This window comes from Lepus europaeus, chromosome X (assembly GCF_033115175.1).
Source record: "Lepus europaeus isolate LE1 chromosome X, mLepTim1.pri, whole genome shotgun sequence".
Taxonomy (NCBI): Eukaryota; Metazoa; Chordata; class Mammalia; order Lagomorpha; family Leporidae; genus Lepus; species Lepus europaeus.
This window is the reverse complement of record NC_084850.1, coordinates 92,399,617-92,421,212: the sequence shown is the minus strand read 5'-3', so window position 1 is coordinate 92,421,212 and position 21,596 is coordinate 92,399,617.

Below are 21,596 nucleotides of genomic sequence, written 5' to 3'. Positions count from 1 at the left end.
GCAAGGATGGCTCAATATATGCAAATCAGTAAGTGTGACACACCACATCAAAGGAATGAAAGACAAATATCACATGCCCATCTCAATAGATGCAGAAAAGGCATTTGATTAAATTCAACATCCCTTCATAATACAACTTTGACCAAATATGTACAGAAAGAATATATTTCAACATAATAAAAGCCATATATAACAAGCCAACAGTTATTTTTTTCAAGATTTATTTATTTTATTTGAAAGTCAGAGTTATAGAGAGGGAGAGACAGAGATAATCTTCCATCCACTGGTTCACTCCCCAGATGGCTGCAACAGCTGGATCTGGGTCAATTCAAAACCAGGATCCAGGAGCTTCTTCTAGGTCTCCCATGTGGGTTCAGGAGCCCAAGTACTTGGTCCATCTTTCACTGCTTTCCCAGCAGGGAGTTGGATCGGAAGTAGAGCAGCCAGGACTTGAACTGGTGCCCATATGAGATGACAGCATTCCAGGCAGGGCTTAATCCACTATACCACAACACTGGACCCAACAAGCAAACAGTTAACTTCATATTGAATGTGGGAAAAACTGAAGGTTTTCTCTCTAAGATCTGGAACAAAATGAGGCTTCCCAATTTCATCACTTTTATTCAGCATAGTACTGGAAGTTCTAGCTAGAATAATTAGACAAGAAAAAGAAACAAAGGGCATCCAAATTGAAAAGGAGGAAGTCAGAATGTCACTTTTTGCAGAGGACATGATCTTATTTATAGAAAATCTCTAAACAAATATGCCACCAAAAAGTCATAAGAAGTAATAACCAAATTCAGTAAAATTGCATGATACAAAGTCAATGTACAAAAGTCAGTACCATTTTTAAACACGAATAGTGAGTCATCTGAAAAGAAAAACAAGAAAGTAATCCCATTTCCAATAGCTACAAAACATTAATAGAATATGTGGAAGCAAATTTAACCAAAGAAGCGAGAGATCTCTACCAAAAAAAGCCAAAACTATAAATTACTGATGAAAGAAATTTAAAAAGACACCAAGAAATGGAAAGGCATCCCGTGTTCTTGAATTAGAAGGATCAGTACAGCCAAAATGTCATACTACCCAAGCTATTTACAGATACAGTGAAATCCCTATCAAAATCCCAATGACATTTTTCATAGAACTAGGAAAAAAAAACACTACTAAAATCTATGTAGAACCCCAAGGAATTAAACTGCTGAAGTGATCTTGAGCAAAAAGAACAGAACAGGAGTCCTTATACTACCTCACTTTTAAATATATTACAAGTTGCAGTAATAAAAATAGAGATATTGCAATAAAAACAGATTAAAAAACCAACGGAATAGAATAGAGACCCTAGATGTAAACCTATGTACCTACAGCCAACTCATCTTTGACAAAGTACTAAGAACATGCATTGGAAAAAAGATAGTCCTTTTTTTGACAGGCAGAGCGGACAGTGAGAGAGAGAGAGAACAGAGAGAAAGGTCTTCCTTTGCCATTGGTTCACCCTCCAATGGCCGCTGTGGCCGGCGTGCTGCAGCTGGTGCACCACGCTGATCCAAAGCCAGGAGCCAGGTGCTTCTCCTGGTCTCCTTTTAATAAATGTTGCTGGAAAAATTAGACAGTCACATGCAGAAGAATGAAGCTATACCCCTGTCTCTCTCCATGTATGAAAATTGACTCTAAATGTATTAAAGATCTAAATTTGAGAACTGAAACTTTGAAACTATGAGAAGAAAACACTTCAAGACATCAAAATGGACAAGAACTTTCTGGATCAGAGTCCAAAGCACAGGAAATAAAACCAAAAACAGACAATTGAGATGTCTTCACACCAAAGATCCTTTGCATAGCAAAGTGAACCATCAATAGAGCAAAGATACAACCTACAGAATTAGAGAAAATGTTCGTAAGCTATACATGTGACAAGGATTTAATATCCAGAAATATATAAAGAAGTCAAACAACCCCTGGCAAAATACCCAACCAAACAATCCAATTTAAAATGTACCATAGATCTAAACAGACATTTCTCAAAAGAAGACATAAAAATGGCTGATATGTACATGAAAAATTTTCTTTGTCACTGATCACCAGAGAAATGCAGATAAAAACCGCAATGAGGTATCATTGCATTCCCAAGACTACTATCAAAGTGAAAAAAGAAAGCAAATGTCGAGGATGTGGAGAAAATGGAACCCTTTCACTCTGTTCGTGGCAATGTAAATTAGTGTAGCCATTGTGACAAACACTCTGAAGATTCCTCAGAAAATTAAAAACAGAACTACCGTATGATCTAATAGTCCCACTTTGGGTATATATCCAAGAGAAATGGAATCCATCTACCAAAGAGACATGTGTACTCCCACATTTATTGTAGCATTATTCAAAATAGACAGGAAATGAAAACAACATAAGTATCCATCCATTGATCAATGGACCAAGAAAATGTTGCAGGTGTACACAATGAGATATGACTCAGTCATTAAAAAAGGATCAAATCTTTTATTTGCCCCAATATGGATGGAACTGGAGGTCATCATGTTAAGTGAAACAGGCCAAGCACAGAAAGACAAATATTGCATGATCTCACTCATATGTGAATTGTAAAAAAAAAAAGATCTCACACAAGTTAAAAATATATTGTGGTTACAAGTGTCTAGGGAGGGAAGTGGTGAGGAGGGATTGGGAAAGGTTGATTAATGGGTACTACGTTATAGCCATAGATAGGGTCAAAAGTTCTGGAGTTCTATTGCACAGTAGAGTGGAGATAGTTAATTTTAAGTCACTGTATATTTATCTTAAAAAATTAAAAGAGGATTTTTGGATGTTTTCACTGTAAAGAGTGTTAAATGCTTGAAAAGATAAATATATTTTCCCTAAGTGGATATTACACAATTTATACATTGTAATGAAACATCACATAGTACCCCATAAATATGTACAGCATATTTATGTCTAATTTTTTTCATTTTTTTAAATCAAATAACTTCTTAAGAAGATAGGGAATGTGAAGCTCAGTACATGGTCACAGAGCAAATCTGCATTTAGAATCCTCTTCTCTTAATTAGTGCTCTTTCCACTACAGTTGTGATTGGAAACAGATGACTTGGGACTGGATTATATGTTTAGTTTTTCCCATATAATGTAAAAATATAGTTGGTACAACATTCAAAAAGCAGACAAAGGTGGGCAACAGGTTAAGCTGCCATTTGCAACACCGGTATCCCATATGGAAGTGCTGGTTTCAGTCCTGAATGCTCCATTTCCAATCCAACGTCCTGCTAATATGCCTGGGAAAGGCAGCAGATGATGGAGCAGGTACCTGAGCCCTTAACACCCATATGGGAGACCTGGATGGAGTTCCTGGCTCTTGGCTTTGGCCTGACTGTTACAAGTATTTGGGGAATGAAACAGCAGATGGAAAATATTCAGTCCCTCTTTCTGTATCTCTCTCTCTCTCTCCCCCTCTCTCTCTCTCAGTTGTTCTGCTTTTCAAATAATTTTAAAAAAATACAGATAGTGTAGGCATTTGCCACAGCACTTAAGATACCCATTGGGATGCTCACATCCCATATCAGAGTGTCTGAGTTCAAGTCACATACTTTCTTCAAATTCCAGCTTCCTGCTGATACACACCCGGAAAGGCAGCAAGTGATAACTCAAATGCTTGGGTCCCTGATCCTCCCACCATGTGGGAGACCCAGATTGAGCTCCCAGCTCCAGGATTTACCCAGGCCCATCCCTGGCTGTAACACGTATTTAGAGGAGTAAACCAGAGGATGGAAGATACCTCTCTCTCTGAAATAAAAATCAATAAAATAATTTTAAAAAGCAGAATATTACACAAGAAAATCTGGATAGATAGAGTCCATTAAAAAATTAGAATCTGGTCATTTAGGAAAACTGTCAATTTGACCAAGGCTGGGTGATGGCTGCCTGCTTTAGAAGGGACATGTGCACTCCAGTTTTCTATGCTCCCCATCAATCTTAAATGCATCCACACTGCAATGTCTCTTATGTACCTTATCAACCAAGCCGCTGTTAAGAATTTGTGGTTGACTTCTCCTCTGCCCTACACCTTGTTGCATTCTCCCAAATAAGGGTAGAAGTTCTCTTTCCAAGATTCCCAGGAAGACCACTGGCTGAGGAAGCAGAACCATGAACTAAGGCAAGAGGCTAGTTTCTCACTCTTGACAGTTGTAGTGGAGACTACAGTTACCTCCTAAAAAGTCACTTTCCTCTTTTTTTCTAGCATGAATGTGCCCAGTTTCCTTTACTATTAAGAGTGGCAAAGGGTCACCGTTGTTGCAGTGAATTAAGCTGCTAGCATCCAAATCTAACTGCTGGTTCAAGTCCTAGATGCTCCATTTCAGATCCAGCTCCCCACTAATGCACCAGGAAAAGCAATTGCTTGGGTCTCAGATACCTACATGGGAAACCCAGATGGAGTTCCAGGGTCCTGGCTTTGGCCTGGTCCCAGCCCCAGCTGTTGTAGCATTTGGAGAGTTAACTGGCAGAGGAAAGATCTCTCTCTCTCTCTCTCTCTCTCTCTCTCTCTCTCTCTCTCCCCCTCTCCCTCTCCCTCTCCCTCTCCCTCTATCTAACTCTGCCTTTAAAATACATTATATATATATACATATATATATATATATAAAATTGTATTTAAGGTATACAAATTTCATGTATTTCTGATACACAGATTAAGGAACATAGTGATACTTCCCACTGCACCCTCCCACTCACCCTTGCTCCCACCCTTCATTCTCCTTCCTCTCCTATTCCCTCTCTTAATTTTTACAATGATCTACTTTCAGTTCACTTTATATACTAAGTGAAGACTTCAACAACCAGTAAGAAGAAAAAAAAAAAAACAAACACTGTTCCTCAACAGTGGAGACAAGGGTTGTAACAATCATTGAAGCTCAAAATGTCAATTTCGCTACAATGCGTTACATTTTAGGTACTCTATTAGTTACCACAGATCAGGTAAAACATATGGTATCTGTCTTTTGGGGACTGGCTTATTTCAATAATATAATGATATCAAGTTGCATCCATTTTGTTGCAAAAGACTGGATTTCATTTTTTTTTTTACAGCCAAGTAGTATTCCATAGTTTATATATTTTTAAAAAGAGTAACAAATAAGAAGTCAGTGAAAGCTGTTGGGTGTGGTTTGCAGGAAAGCTTCTTTAACATGGCAGAAGTCAGGGCTGGCACAGTGGCAAAAACTGTCCAAACTCCCAGAGATAGTAGAAAAACACAAAATTGTAGTATAAATTTTTGTACATTGCTTTCATAATTTGGCAGAATAATTAGAAAATGTGAGTAGGACCTCACATGGTTTGAAAGGCATGATCAGAAAGCTTGAGTAAATGGCCAGTGCCTGTGGTGTAGCAGGTAAAGCCATTTGTGATGCCGGCATCCTATACTAGTACCAGTTCGAGTCCCAGCTATCCCACTTCCAATCCGGCTCCCTGCTAATGTGCTTTGGAAAGCAGTGGAAGATGACCCAACTCCTTGGGGCCCTGAACCCACATGGGAGACCTGAATGAAATTCCTGGCTCCTGGCTTCGGCCTGGCCCAGCCATGGCTGTTGTGCCCATTTGGGGAGTGAACCAGCAGAGGGAAGCTCTCTCTCTCCCTTTCTCTGTCTCGCCTTTTCTCTCTCTATACCTCTGCTTTTCAAATAAATAAATCTTTAAACAATGGTGAAAGATAGCTGGCATGTACCATTTTTGCTTTTCTCACTGTTTGCAATGGTTTTGTGACAGATGTACCTCTAGCAGCCACCTTGTGACCTTGAGGATGAAACTCATGTGCTAAGGCTGATGAAATCACTTACCCCAGAGAGCGGCAAGATGGCGGAATAGGCAGGGAGCACACTATTAGTCCGGGGGAGAGAGAGTTTAATATAAGTGGAGATACTGCAGGGTCAAGGAAGAGTAGGGGATGAAACAGCAGAGGAAACTCTTCCGGAACTAGTGATTCACAGTGTACCTACGTGGAGAGCGTGGGAGCCCAAGTTCGGGACACCAGCGGCAGACTCAACACACCAGCGCTGGAACGCGAGGTGAGCCGAACCTCAATAGCCCGAGACACCAGCGGGCAAGAGGAAAGAGGAGGCTAGAGGGAACGAGGCTTGAAACTCAGTGGGGAAAAATTCACCAGGCTAACTAGAAGAGAGAGAGGAAAAAAATTAAAAAAAAGTGACCGATACGGACACAAGTTTCTCTCTCTCCGCTCACCCCTCAAAGGCGAGCAAGACAAAGAGCAGGCGCCATTTTAGACATACGTCATAAGCAGGGCGACCTCAGGTCTGCACCGGCCCTGAGCCTAGCAGAAAAACCTGACTCTGGGGGCAGGGGTGAAATAACAGGAGATTAGCATCTAACTTGGCAACCCAGTGGGAGACTGCAGGAGAAATGGAGCCCACACTGAGGGCAGCAGAGATTCCCTGTGTGGTCCTTGGGAAAGAGCTTCCGATCTCTGGCTCCTGTGGGTATATCATTTGCCTGATAACTAATTCCAATTACGTTCAGCTGTGCGGAATTACTTCCCTTTTGAATCAAAAAAAGAAAGAGAGATTTACCACACCTAATCTGGGAGTGTCATCTTTGACACACCCTCAACCCTGAGGAACCAAACCCAGCTCTCAGTCCACACTCATCTCAAGCCTCTAAGGCTCCACTGAAAGCAGACAGTCCACTTAATATAGAGCCATAGTGTAACAAGAAAAAACACCACAGTGAAGAAACCAAATATCTCCAACATGCCAAACAACAAAAGCAAAAACAGAGGTAACAAGAACAAGGAAGACACTATGATGCCCCCAAATGAAAAAGACACCCCAATTCAAGATGATAAAGATGATGAGATCGAAGAAATGCAAGAAGCAGATCTCAAAAAATTGATAAGAACATTAAGAAGTTCTCAAAAACAAATTCTTGCACTACAGAAATCCTTAATGGACAAGATAGAAAATCTCTCTCATGAAAATGAAATATTAAGGAGGAATCAAAATGAAATGAAACAACTAGTACAACAAGAAACTGTGATAGTGACGAGAAATCATAATGAAATGAAGAATTCAATAGATCAAATGACAAACATATTAGAGAGCCTTAAAAAGAGAATGGGCGAGGCAGAAGAGAGAATATCAGACTTAGAAGACAGAGAACAGGAAAGGAAACGGGCAAACCAAAGAAAAGAAGAAGAAATTAGAAATCTAAAAAATATTGTCGGGAATCTACAGGATACTATTAAAAAAACCAACATTCGGGTTCTAGGAGTTCCTGAAGGCATGGAGAGGGAGAAAGGATTAGAAGACATTTTCAGTGACATACTAGCAGAAAATTTCCCAGGTTTGGAGAAGGACAGAGGCACCTTATTACAGGAAGCTTATAGAACCCCTAATAAACATGACCAAAAGAGATTCTCACCACGACATGTTGTAATCAAACTCACCACAGTGAAACATAAAGAAAAGATCCTAAAATGTGCAAGAGAGAAACGTCAGATTACTCTTAGAGGATCTCCAATTAGACTCACAGCAGACTTCTCATCAGAAACCCTACAAGCTAGAAGGGAATGGCGAGACATAGCCCAGGTACTAAGAGAGAAAAACTGCCAGGCCAGAATACTATATCCTGCAAAGCTCTCATTTGTGAATGAAGGTGAAATTAAGACTTTTCATAGCAAACAGAAACTGAAAGAATTTGTTGCCACTCATCCTGCCCTGCAAAAGATGCTTAAAGATGTGTTACACACAGAAACACAGAAACATGGTCACCAATATGAAAGAAGGTAAAGGAAGGAAACCTCACAGCAAAAGATCACAGGAAGCTCAATTTCTCTTTGACATAGAATTAAACTCTGATGCTCTGTTAAAGCAATGTGTTAAAGTAATCTATTATGTTCTCTTGATGTCTGTTAAATTCTAATTGTTCAAAAACAGCTGAATTTTTATTAAGAGCTATGGGTTATTTAAATATGTGCTTATTTTCAAAGATTTGAATAATCACCTTGTAACAATGATCAGATTTGGTCTATGTTATCTCATGATTTTAAGGAATCTTATTTCAACCAGATATTTTGGATTTTGAGCCTTCTTGGCATTCTTGACAGGCATTCAAAAAATCAAAGTTTCAAACAATCTGGGTTTTTCCAGTTTGGGCCCAACTGAAAAAATCGAAGGACCTATGTCTCTCATCTTATAGAGACACCAACTAATCAGTCTATTTGGACTATATTAGAAGGACTGTCAAGATGTGACATGGTACTAAATTTTAAGTTTCTATAATGGAAAATGCTATTAATACAAATGTTTGAGAATTAAAAAGTCTAATGATCTTGTGTTACTAGTCATGATAGTTATCTTCATGAGAAAGCCCCAGAGGCCTAAAGGGTTAAATACTTGTAAAATCCTACAGGTGCTTTCAAAAATACTGTGAAGTAAGCAAGTGCCTCTTCTTGGTTGATGAGTTTATAATTTTAAACATGGCGACTTAAAGTCTTTTGTCATCCATAGTTATATATGATGTGCTGTTCATAAAACTAAAGCGTTGTTGGTTCTGTGTTTAGCTGTCCTCCAATAGGTTCCTATGGACTTTTTCCAGCCACTTTTATTGTATTCAGTACTTTGGGATGGCTCTGTAAACAGATGAAGCCAATAATGTATTAACAGTACCAACTGAGAGAAAGTATGGTTAACTGAGGTTACTAAAAACAAAAAGCAATTCAAATCAGTTGGCAATCTACACAAAGAATTAAAGATTTTAAAAGCTATTATTAAAATTGCTATATTGGTCTATTATGCTATGTTATATGTGTGTACATATTGTATGTCCACATGGGGAAATTTTATTAAGAGTTTTATTTTAAATGGCTTATAGATAAGATTGTTCATAAATTTAAGCTGCTAAAATTATTCAAAGATACATTTTAATTTGTGTGACCTGAATCTGTGTATCATACGTTTTAAACGTGTTGATAGAAAGAAACTAAAAACATTTTAGATGGTTGTGCTTAAGTTTACTGGCTAAACAAACTACACCATGTTAGATATTTAAGAGGTGTTTTCAAATACATGATTCTTAAAATTTCTAGAAGGCATTGGACCTTCTGGTAAATATTTTCTTAAGTTGTTATCTAATGGTTGAAACGGTTTGCTAAGTATTCATGTAATATTGCTATTGTCAGCAAGTGATCTAGGACTTGCTCCCTCATTTCTCTATTCTAAGCCCAACTTGTTCTTTCATTTCTCTATTTTCTTCAAGGTAGGAAACTAATTATATTATAAAGGAATCTGTAGGACGCACAATTTAATCTTTAGACCTTATAAAAGAGATGGCTAACATTTTTCTGTAATAGCATAGCCAAAATAAGAACTTAAATAATAATCTCATAGCTAGATTCACTTCGCCATCAGTGAAGTATACAGTAAGTAGAAAAAAACCTCCCTTTCAGACCAAAGGGAAAGGAAGTTTTAAAGTGAGAATATAATTTTCCTCATGGGCATTGTCTACCTTAGAAAAACTACTACAGAACATGCCTGTGACTAGAGACTTGTAGTTCAGGCCACCGAAGATTAGAGATGGGACACGGGCACTCCCTTGACTTGCATCCTCTGGTCTGCTTTAACACAAACCAGGAGGAAAAGAAAGCTAGGCATCAGAAGCAATGGGTGGCAGGCCTATTAATGGCTGATCTCTACAGTGATCTGCCCTCAAGGAGACCCAACAGGCCAGTCCACTGCAGTGGCTTTCAATGTGGTAAGCCTGGGCTTCAGCAGAAGTCAGCTTGTGAAGAGCCCTGGCAGCTCTGCCAAGAGTTGGATCACTGGAAATGGACCTGCCCTGGAGTCGAAGGATGCCCAGGTCAGAGCCACAGATCTTATTGGCTCTAAGCTGAAAAGCCCTTCACTCAGCCCAACTTCCAAAGTGACCACTGCAGCTGAGGGGATGGTCAAGTAGGGTCAGCAACATTGCAGGCAGAACTGTAAATTTCTTGTTAGAGATGCCCCCTGCATTTACCTGGCCAGCTCTCCTCCTAGGCCAGCCAAGTAATGAAAGTCAACAGAGTGCCTTCCCCTAGGAGGTTCACACCTCCCTTAGGATATACCCCATGTGAAGAGATAGATAGGCCTGGGCCTCTGAATTTACAAGGCCTAAAGCCCACCAGATTATTATCAAGCCCCTTCTATCAGGTTCTATTTGCCTCTCAATCAGAAAAATTACTTGTAGCTTAGACAGCACCTTTCTTAGCTCCTCTAATAATGACTCTGTCCTTTGTTCTAGGCCCTGTCTAGAGCACTTGGGCCTCATTCCTTTGTAATCATAACCTCTACTCTACCACCAATGGCTCTACTCCCAACCTGGGTGTACTGATGGTCCTCTCCCCCACTTAATGCTGTATAATTGTTCAAACCTGGTAAATGCCACTCTTAGGATCATTGGTTACTATCCTCACCCTGTCTTTTATGACCTTGTCTAAATATGATCAGAGTCGGCGAACTTGGAAGGCTTCCATAGCCTTGGCAACTCATGACAACAGCCTAGGATGGTTACTGGCACCATAAACTAGAGTGTCAATTTGTTGGGTCAACAACAGGAGCCACTGTGCACTTGCTACTCATGTGGGATCTCTGTCCTTAATGTGCTGTCCATTGTGATTTAATGCTATAACTAGTACTCAAACAGTATGTTTCACTTTGTGTTTCTATGTGGGTGCAAACTGTTGAAATCTTTATACTAAATTGGTCTTCTGCAAATAAGGAGAATTGAAAATGAATCTTGATGCAAATGGAAGGGGAGAGGGAGCGGGAGAGGGGAGGGTTGCGGGTGGGAGGGAAGTTATGGGAGGGGGAAAGTATTGTAATCCGTAAGCTATACACTGGAAATTTATATTCATTAAATAAAAGTTAAAAAAAAAGAAATCACTTACCAATCCTGAATAGGTTACTTTGAGATATTTTTAAAAAATACAAAAATACATATATTTTAATAATGGTTTTTATTTATATAAAGGGAACAAATTTCATATATACAGTTTCAAGAGCATAATGATACTTCCCACCCTCCCTCATCCTTCCTTTCTTATTTTTCTTTTAATTTTTGCAATGATGCACTTTCAATTTATGTCTGTAGTTAAGCACTTCTATATCTCATTTCTTTTAGCATTTTATATAGTTATTTGAGAGGCAGAGTCACAGAAAGAGGGAAAGACAGAAGGAAAGGTCTTCCATTCTCTGGTTCACTCTCCAAATGGTCAAAACAGCCAGAGCTGTGCCAATCCAAAGCCAGGAACTAGGAGCTTCTTCTGGGTCTCTCATGTGGGTGCAGGGGCCCAAGGACCTGGGTCATCTTCTACTACTTTCCCAGGCCATAAGCAGAGAAATGGATCAGAAAAGGCGCAGCTGGGACTCGAACTGTTGCCCACAGGGGATGCACTCTACCCGCTACACCACAGCTCCAGCCCCAAGAAGTATTAAATGAGTTAGAAACAAGTAAGGCATAAATACATGTGAAGCACTATAATGTCTGACACAGAATTTAAGAGCCAGAATATGTTCCCCCAAACTTGCCTACATCCTAATCCTTGGAACCTATGAATAAGGTAGGTTACATGGTAAAGGAGAATTAAGGTAGTAGATGGAATTAAAGTTTTGCTAATCAGTAACTTTACAATAGGGAGATTATCCTGGATTATTCCAGTGGAACCATTGTAATTACAAAGGTGCTCAAACATGGGATAGGGAAGCAGAAGAGTTAGTGTGGGAGTAATTCAATGTGAGAAAATCTCTACTAGCCATCACCATTGCTGGATTTGAAGAAGGAAGGGTCAAGAAATGTCAATAGCCTCAAGAAACTGAAAGCAGGAAACAAATTTTTTCTAGAGCTTATAGAAAGGAATGCAGTCCTGCTGACACCTTAATCTTGGCCAGCAGGGCCCATTGTGAACTCTTAACTCCTAGATGTGTAAGATAGTGTGTTTGTTGCTTTCAGCCATCAAGTTTGTGGTCATTTTTTTTAGAAACAATAGGAAACTAATATACCTGATCAGTGTACTCCCTATATGTGATAAATACAAAATTAAGTAACTCTGAACCTGAGTTTGTATTTGTTGAAAAAGTGAAGATGTCTTCTCTTGATCTTTGCAAACTAGCTCCATTTTACAGCTGGGGAGACAGGTTTTGAAACAAGTAAGCAACTTCCCAAGTTCAATCAGTGAGTAAGGTAACTCCTCCTTGCTATTTGCACCTGCATGGCTACTCTGTGACTTTTCTTCTCAGCTCCAGCAATGGCAGCTTTGCAGATGGCCTCCCACATCTGCTGTAACTGAAGTGTGGTAATTGGTTGCTAAGCCATGCAATTTGGTTGCTAGGCTCCCTTCCCCCCTCTGGCCCCAACATACTTCAGCAACTGAAGTTAATAATCTGCCAGCAAATTAAATTTGGTGAAAAGATCAGACGGCATGTTAATTGGGAACCAGGTGATCCAAACTCATCTCCTAGGACTGTGTGACCTTCTACCACATAAAGCCCCTGTGTGGGCTGCTGCTCCCCTACCAGAGACATTAACTCTCAAACTTCTGTGAATTTAAAAGCAACTATATGCATTTCTTTGAGCTGCTAATGAACATCTTCATGCCTTTGTCTGAATGCTTTTCTCTGCTACAAATGCCCAGAATACAGAAGTTAAGGGGTGATTATAGGAGGTTGGAGGCCTTATGGCAAGGGGCAGATGTTTGTCACCCCTGGCTGCATATGAGAATCACCCAGAAAGCTTTGCAAAAATGCAGATGCTGAAGCCTCACCCCAGAGTTGCTGATTTAATTGATCTGGATGGGGTCTAGACATAGGTATTAAAAAAAACAAAAACTCTACATTGACTCTAGGGTGAACACCAGCATAGTGACCTACAGCTCTAAGCCTAGCTTTGCTACTTATTAGTTGTACAACTCCAGTCAAAATGCCAAACTGGGGACTGGCGCTGTAGTGCAGCAGGGCAAAACCTTGACCTGCAGCACCAACATCCCATATGGGCGCCAGTTCGAGCCCTGGCTGCTCCACTTTTGATTCAGCTCCCCGTTATGCCCTGGGAAAGCAATGGGAGATGGCCCAAGTCCTTGGGCACCTGTACCAGCATGGGAGACCCGGAAGAAGCTCTTGGCTCCTGCTTCGGATCGGCTCAGCTCCTGGCATTGCAGCCTTCTGGGGAGTGAACCAGAGGATGGAACACCTCTCTCTTCTGTCTCTACGTCCCTCTGTAGCTCTTTCAAATAAATAAATAAAATAAATCTTTTTTAAAAAAAATAGTTATAGAAACATGCTTACATTACATGATTGTTACTATGAATTAAAAAAAAAAAGTTGCCCAACCGCTCTAGGGTATAGCTTCTTCACTTGTAAAATGGGGAAGATGGTATCTCTGTAGCATAACACTGTCAAAGGGATTAAAGGAGTTAGTATACATAAAGCACTTAGAATAGGGACAATGAGTGTTATGGGAAATGAAATTCTTGATTCATATCATTTAGAATTGCTCCTAGCCCATAATACGTACTCAATTACTAGCTATTACTCCATCAACAAAATATTTATTAGAAGTTGATTTTTAATGTATATTTAGGAAGAGACAACCAAAGCCAACTCATAGTACTAGTTATAAAGCTCTTTTTCAATTATCAAACTTTTCAAAAGTGAGTCATTTTAAGGAAAAATAGTAGGCAAAATGATGCCTATACGCGGCAAAAATTATGAAGTCCGAGAAGCACTGCTCTAACCTCTTTCCATCCTTCCTCCCCTCACTACTGCCATATTGCCAATGCTGCCTTGTCTGCTGAGCCCATCATAGCACAAAAGCCACTTCCACTGCAAAGCCTTTCCTACTTCCTCCTCCAGAAATGCTTTCCTCATGCTCTGAATCCCCACAGCTTCCTTCTCTCATGAACATCTCAAATTCAATGTGGCCAGTAAAAACTCTCAATTCTCATTGATTTCCCTCTCTCACCCCTTATTTCCCATGCCTTTAATTAAGACAGTGTTCACCTAGTTTTGAGGCTAAAATCTAGAGGTAATCCTTGATTTCTAACTTTTCCTCACTCTCTCTATCCAGTCTGCCAGCAAAATCTGTTGGTTTTGCTTTCTTAATACAGGATATCTAGACTTAACCTCTTCCCATCCACCTTGGCTTAAGCCAATATATTCTTTCACCTGCATATGGACATCACCTCCTCATTGAGCTCCTAGTCCCCTAGGTCCCTACTGACCATTCCCCACACAGACCAGAGAGCCATATAAATCATGTCACTGCTAATCTCATATCCCTCCAGTACATTCTCATTATATAATGAAAGTCAAACTCCTTTTCCTTGCCTCAAACATCCTCAAGATCTGCCACTGCCATCCTCTCTGACTTCATTTAGCTATCGTTCCCTCTCCTCCACCTGTAGCCACATGGCTGACCTTAAGAGGCTTTATCCAAAAATCAAATGAAATCCCTTAAAGAAGTTCCCTTATATTTACCTTTCAAAAAGATCAGTATACCTGAAGTATGGAGAACAGATCTAGAGGAGCTGTGAAAGTAGAAGTGTTGAAGAGGTTTCCAAATCTAACATAGTTTTAGAATGCTGTGTCCTTATTTTTTTAATAAAATATCTATTTTATTTATTTGAAAGACAGAAAGACAGGGAGATGGAGAGACAGACATCTTCCATCTGCTGGTTTATTCCTCAAATGGCTGCAACTGCAAAATATATTATTTATTTGTGATGGGTCTGATCACAGTGTCTGACACACAGATAGCACAAAACAAATGTTAACTAATAGTTATTATACTTAACAATCCAGGTACTAGCATCAAAAAAAGAATGTTAGTGAAGATCCAAAATAATGGAATAGAGAGGGCCTACACTTGCTTCTGCCACAGAAAAGGAAGAAAACAACAAAGAAAGGACCATGTTTACAAGAGATCAACTGAGGGAAAACTTCAACAAAGAAGTGACAGGAATTCTGAACAGCACAGAGACTCCAAACACCAGCAGAGAGGGGCAAAGCATACCACTTCTCTTTCCTAGTTTCCTAGCAAGGAGACACCATCTTGTTAGGGAAAAGTAAGCATTGCCACAAACACGCAGCCTTAACTATAGGAGAATTTCACAATTCTCACATGCTTTAAATCCATGCAAGAAAGTTGACTAAGGTCCATATGATACTCTTCCTCCAAAAAAGAAACCCACATTGCCTCCCCACTCTCCTAAAGCTCTAGACCTGAGCTCCTGCAACACAGCCACTACTAAATTCTATTGTTGCCGGGTTCCCACCCACACCCTGGAGCCAGGGCTCATCACAGGGCACAGACTAGGCCTGCCTGCATCCTTCAGCTGCTTCGTTGTTGCGCACAAGCCCCAGATCCACATTTACTTGCTCCACCTCATCTAGTGAAGTTCCCCCTCTGCTTTTTTGGAGCTCAGCATGAACAGCATGGCATATACAAACCAAGACAACTAGAACTGGGAAAGTTTCCTTCTACATCTCTTAGCATGAGATTCTGGGAGACCAGGCCATAAGCCCTAGCATCACCCTTCCCTACCCTGTGGGAATGTGGGTATCCAGTTCTGTGTCAAACAGCTCTGGGACTGTGGTTCTTGGTGCTACCATCAGTACAGCAGCTCTCACTCACTAACAGGACCTGAAGGGGCATATCTGAATTCTTCTGCTTCAGGTTAGTGGCCATCAGTCGACAATCCCCAGCAAAACCTACACTCACCCTTTGAGATCCGGGTAAGAATCCCATTGCATTCTGTAATCTGGGACTGTGATTGTTGGTTCTCTAAGTCCCAAGGACACTTGTACTCACCCATAGGTCCTGAGGAAGGCCCTATCTGTACTCTTCTGCTCCAGGCCTGCACTGGCTAGTATACAATCTGCAATATGGCTTGCGATAACTGTGTAGGATCTGGATACAGTATCCTTCAATTTTGTGAAGCTCTGGAACTGTGACTATTGGCCTTATATCTGTACAGTCACCTAAGTAATCAAGGGACCTGGGTAACAACCCTACTGCACCTTGCAGCTGTCAGTCTATGACTGATTGTTCTATAAGTCCCAGGGATACCTGTGCTCAGCTGTGGAGCCTGAGGATGGTTCTATCTGCACCCCACTGATCTAGGCTTGTACCTGTTAGCACACAATCCCCAGCACAACTCCTAATCAACTATGAGACATGGGCATATCCTACAGCTCTGGAACTGAGACTGTTGGATTTATGTTCTACAGAGTTCCCTGAGTTCATACCATGGGACCTAAAGAGGACTGTACCTATATTCCACTGCTCTAGATCTATGCCTGTCAGTGGACAATCCTAGCATAAACTGTGAATGAAACATGGGATTTGCATAAGGTCTCCACTACATCCTACAGCTCTGGGACTCTGACTACTGCTTTGTAAGTTCTAGGAATTCCTGTGTTTGCCCTGTGGGACCTGGTGAAGGCTTTATCTGCATTTCACTGCTGCAGGGCACAATTTCTGGTAAAACCTACACTTTTCCCGTGGGACTCAGGCAAAGTAACCTTCCTGTCCTGCAGCTCTGAGACTGTGACTATTAGTACTGTTGTTTCTCAGAGTCATCTGATCTCACTCTGCAGGATCTGGGAGAGACCCCACCTACATTCTATTCCTCCAGGCCCACATCTGCTAGTGAACAATCTCCTAAAAAGCCTATATTCACCACATAAAATTTGGGCAAAGTCACTTTCATATCCCCCACTGCTTGGAACTAGGGTTTTTGGTTCTAAGAGATCTAGCATCATCACTCAAGTACATTGAATATGACCTGTGGAAAGTCCTATCCACATCAATCAGTTCAGGACTACATCTATGGGTGCCACTAGCAACAGGATCACTCAAACTTTCCTGTAGAGACAAGGGAACAGCCAATTCTGTGTCCCACAGCACCAAGAACATGGCTATGGCCAACTCAACTCCCAGTGTGATTTAACACTCAGTTCTCTGGAGTTTGAAGACACACACCTATGGAAGCCCATGTCTACTTAAAAATCATATTATTACCTCCACAAATTGCTGCAGAATAGACAACTGTGGCACTCATACACACTGCTGATATTGATTACAGCTGAAGAAATCATTCTCAGGTTACCTTCCTGGGATTACTTAGAACCAAAGCCAAAGCAACAGCCCAACAAGCATACCACATTCCACCTAAACAAAAAAAAAGTCTTTTCAAACTAATGCTACTGCATAAAGAAGGAAATGTTACATCAGATGTTCAGACAACATAGGGATGCAGGAAATATGAAGAAGCAAGGGAGCATGACACTTTAAAAACAGCACAATACTCCTCCAGAAATAGATCCTGACTTGAAGGAAATCCATGAAATGCCTGAAAAAGAATTCAAAATAGTGATCCAAAGGAAAGCCATTGATTAATGCAAGTACATAATTCAAAGAAATGAGGAAAATCATGCATTTTATGAAAGAAAATTTCAACAGATAGAAATCACTCAAAAGAACAAATCATTAATTTTGGATGTGAAAAATTTCAGTCAATGAAAATTAAAAACAAAATTGAGAGCTTTCACAACATAATGGGTCAACCAGAAGAAAGACTTCCTGATCGTGAGGATTAAGATTTCTGAAATTGGCCAGCACTGCAGCTCAAGAGGCCAATCCTCCACCTGCGGCGCCGGCACCCTGGGTTCTAGTCCCAGTCAGGGCACTGGATTCTGTCCTGGTTGCTCCTCTTCCAGTCCAGCTCTCTGCTATGGCCCGGGAAGGCAGTGGAGGATGGCCCAAGTGCTTGGGCCCTGCACCCGCATGGGAGACCAGGAGAAGCACCTGGCTCCTGGCTTCGGATCAGCATGGTGCGCCAGCTGCAGCAGGCACTGGGGGGTGAACCAACAGAAAAAGGAAGACCTTTCTCTCAGTCTCTCTCTCTCTCTCACTGTCCACTCTGCCTGTCAAAAAAAAAAAAATTCTGAAATAATCTAGTCAGACAAAAGTAAAGAAAAAAAGAATTTAAAAAAATGTAAGGTGATGAGACATATGGGAAACAATTATGTAAATAAATATTCATATTATAGTGATATCTTTAGGAGAAGAAAATGAAAACGGTATTGAGCACCTACTGAATAAAATAATAGTTGAAAATTTCCCAAGTCTGGAAAGAGATATGCACATCTAGATACAGGGAGCACAAATGGCCCCAATCAGATTACGTTAAAAAAAAAAAGAGAGAGAGAGAGAGACCCTTTCTAACAAATATTACATTCAAATTATCAAAAGTTAAGGACAATGACAGAATCCTAAAGACAGTGAGAGGGGAAACATCAAGTTACATATAAAAGAAAACCCATTAGACTACTGGCAGACTTCTGGGAAGAAATCTTACAGAGCTAGAAGAGAATGGAATGATATATTAGAGGTCTTTAAAAAAAAAAAAAACCTCCCAACCTAGAATACTATACCCAGGGAAGTTATCTTTTTGAAATGCAGGAGAAACACTGTACTTTCCAGATAAGCAAAAACAGAATTCACCACCAGATCAGCTCCACAAGAAGGAAGTGTTACATAAGAATTAACCACCATGAACACCCAAGTTAGGGACCAGCATTGTGGCAAAAAAAAAAAAAAAAAAAGTAGATTAAGCCACTGCCTGCAATGCAGCATCCCATATCAGAGTTGGATGTATTTGTTTCTCCCTCTCTCTCTGTCACTCTACAATTCAAATAAATAAATTTTATTTAAAAATTCACTAACAGAAGATAACAAAAGAAATACAGAAGACAAACCAAACTCATGGCAGAAAGCTGTGAAAACACAAAGATAATTAAAAAGAGGGGTAGAAAGACAAAGGGGAAAGAGAATATTTTTTAAAATCAGAGGGATGACGCTGTGGCACAGAGGGTAAAGCTGCCGCCTGAAGTGCCGGCATCCAATATGGGTGCCGGTTCGAGACCTGGCTACTCTTCTTCCTATCCAGCTCTTTGCTATGGACTGGGAAAGCAGTGGAAGATGGCCCAAGTCCTTGTGCCCTTGCACCTGCATGGGAGACCCAGAACAAGCTCTTGGCTCCTGTCTTCAGATCGGGCCAGCTCAGGTCACAGCTGCCACCTGGGGAGTGAACCAGTGGATAGAAGACCTCTCTCTCTCTCTCTCTCTCTCTCTCTCTCATCTCTCTCTCTCTCTGCCTCTCTGTAACTCTGCAGTCAAATAAATAAATCTTTAAAAAATCAGTAAGCAATCAACAAACTTACAAGAGTTGGTTCTTTAAAAAAAGTTAGTTCTTATCTATCAATATTAGCCTTGAATGTGAATGTCATAAATTCTCCAATCAAAAGAGATATGTCAGATGAATGGATTACCAAAAAACCCAACTATATCCTGCCTACTGGAAACTCACTTCATATGTAAAGATACACAGGGACTGAAAGTGAAGCATCAGAGAAAGATATACCATAGAATTGGAAACCAAAACCAACCTGCCTACTGGAAACTCACTTCATATGTAAAGATACACAGGGACTGAAAGTGAAGCATAAGAGAAAGATATACCATAGAATTGGAAACCAAAACCAAGCTGGAGCAGCAATGCTCGTATCAGATACAAAAGAATTTTAAATAAAAATTTGTAAAAAGAGACCAGAGGATTATATATTGCAAAGAGGATTGGCTCATCAAGAAGATATAACAATAATAGATGCAAATTCACTCAACACAAACCATGCAAATATACAAAGTAAATATTACAACTAAAAGGACAGTTAAACTCCGATATAATAATAATGGAGGACTTCAACACCTCAGTGCCATCAATGGACAGCAAATGGACCTACGAGACATCTACAGAACGTTTCATTCAACAACAACAGAATATACATTCTTCTCATCACCACATGGAACATTTTGCAGGACACTCCATATATTAAGCCACAAATAAAATCTCAGTAAATTAAAAAATAATTGAAATCATACCAGGTATCTTCTCAGACAACAAAGGAATAAAACTAGAAACCAGCAAAAACAGAACTTAACAACAGGCTCCTGAATGACGAATGGATCACTGAAGAAACTTTAAAAATTTAAAAATTTCTTGAAACAATATCACATATCACAATATCACATATCAAATTATGTGGCATACAGAAACAGCAGTATTAAAAGGGAAGTTTATAAGGATAAGTACGTACATTGAAAAATAGAGGGGCTGGCACTGTGGTGCAGTGAATAAAGCTCCTGCCTGCAGTGCCAGCATCCCATGTGGATGATGATTTAATTTCTGGCTGCTCCACTTCTGATCCAGCTCCCTACTGATGTGCCTTGGTGGAGGATAGCCCAAGTGCTTGTCTGTACCCACGTGGGAGACCCAGATGAAGCTCCTGGCTCCTGGTTTCAAATGGGCCCAGCTCTGGCTATTGTGGCCATCAGGCGAGTAAACCAGCAAATGGAAGATATCTCTCTCACTCTCTAACTTTGCCTTTCAAATAAATAGATAGAAATCTTTAAAAACAAGAAAGACTTCAAAAAAAACAATATTTTACAATTTTTGTTTATATATGGGGAACAAATTTCATGTATATCATATATACAGTTTTAAGAGCATAATGATACTTCCCACCCTCCCTCTTCCTTCCTTTCTTACTTTCCTTTTAATTTTTACAATGACATGCTTTCAATTTACTTTATAATCACAAGTATAACCCTCCACTAAATATAGAATTCACAAAGCAGTAAGTAGCAAAAATTACTGTTCCTCAAGAGTATACATAAGGGCTATAAACAATAATCAATCTCTCTATCTCTCTCTCTCACTGTCCACTCTGCCTGTCAAAAAAAAATAATCAAATCTCAAAATGTCAATTTTGCTCATATACATTACAGTTTTTGTTTTCTCTCTCTCATACACACACACACACACACACACCAGGGAAAACATAGTATTTGTCTTTTTGGGACTGGCTTATTTCACTAAGCATAATGGTCTCCAATTGCATCCTGGAATGAAATCTTGTCTTTCAGAATAAAAAGGATACACTCAAATAAATAATCTAATGATACATCTCAAGGACTTAGAAAAGTCTGAATAAACCAAACTCTAAATTAGCAAGACATAAGAAATAATAAGGATCGGACCAGAAATAAATGAAATTAAAACAAAAAATCAATAAAACAAAAATCTAAAGTAGACAAATTCTTAGACTAGCAAAGACAAAAGAGGAGAACACGAATAAATAAAATTAGAGATGAATAAGGAGACATTACAACTTATATCATGGAAATATAAAGGATTCTAAGAATCTACCATAACCTACTATATGATAACAGCTTGCAAAACTATAAACAAATAGATAAATTCCAATCCAGCTCCCTACTAATGTACCTGGGAAAGTATCACAGGATGGCCCAACTACTTGGGCCCCTGGCACCTTTGTGGGAGACCCAGATGGAATTTCAGACTTCTGGCTTCAGCCTGTCCCAGCCTGAGACATTGTGGCCATTTGAGGAATGAACCAACAGATGAAGATTTCTCTCTCTCTCTCTCTCTAATAAATGAAATAAATCTTTTCAAAAAAGAAAATACAGAA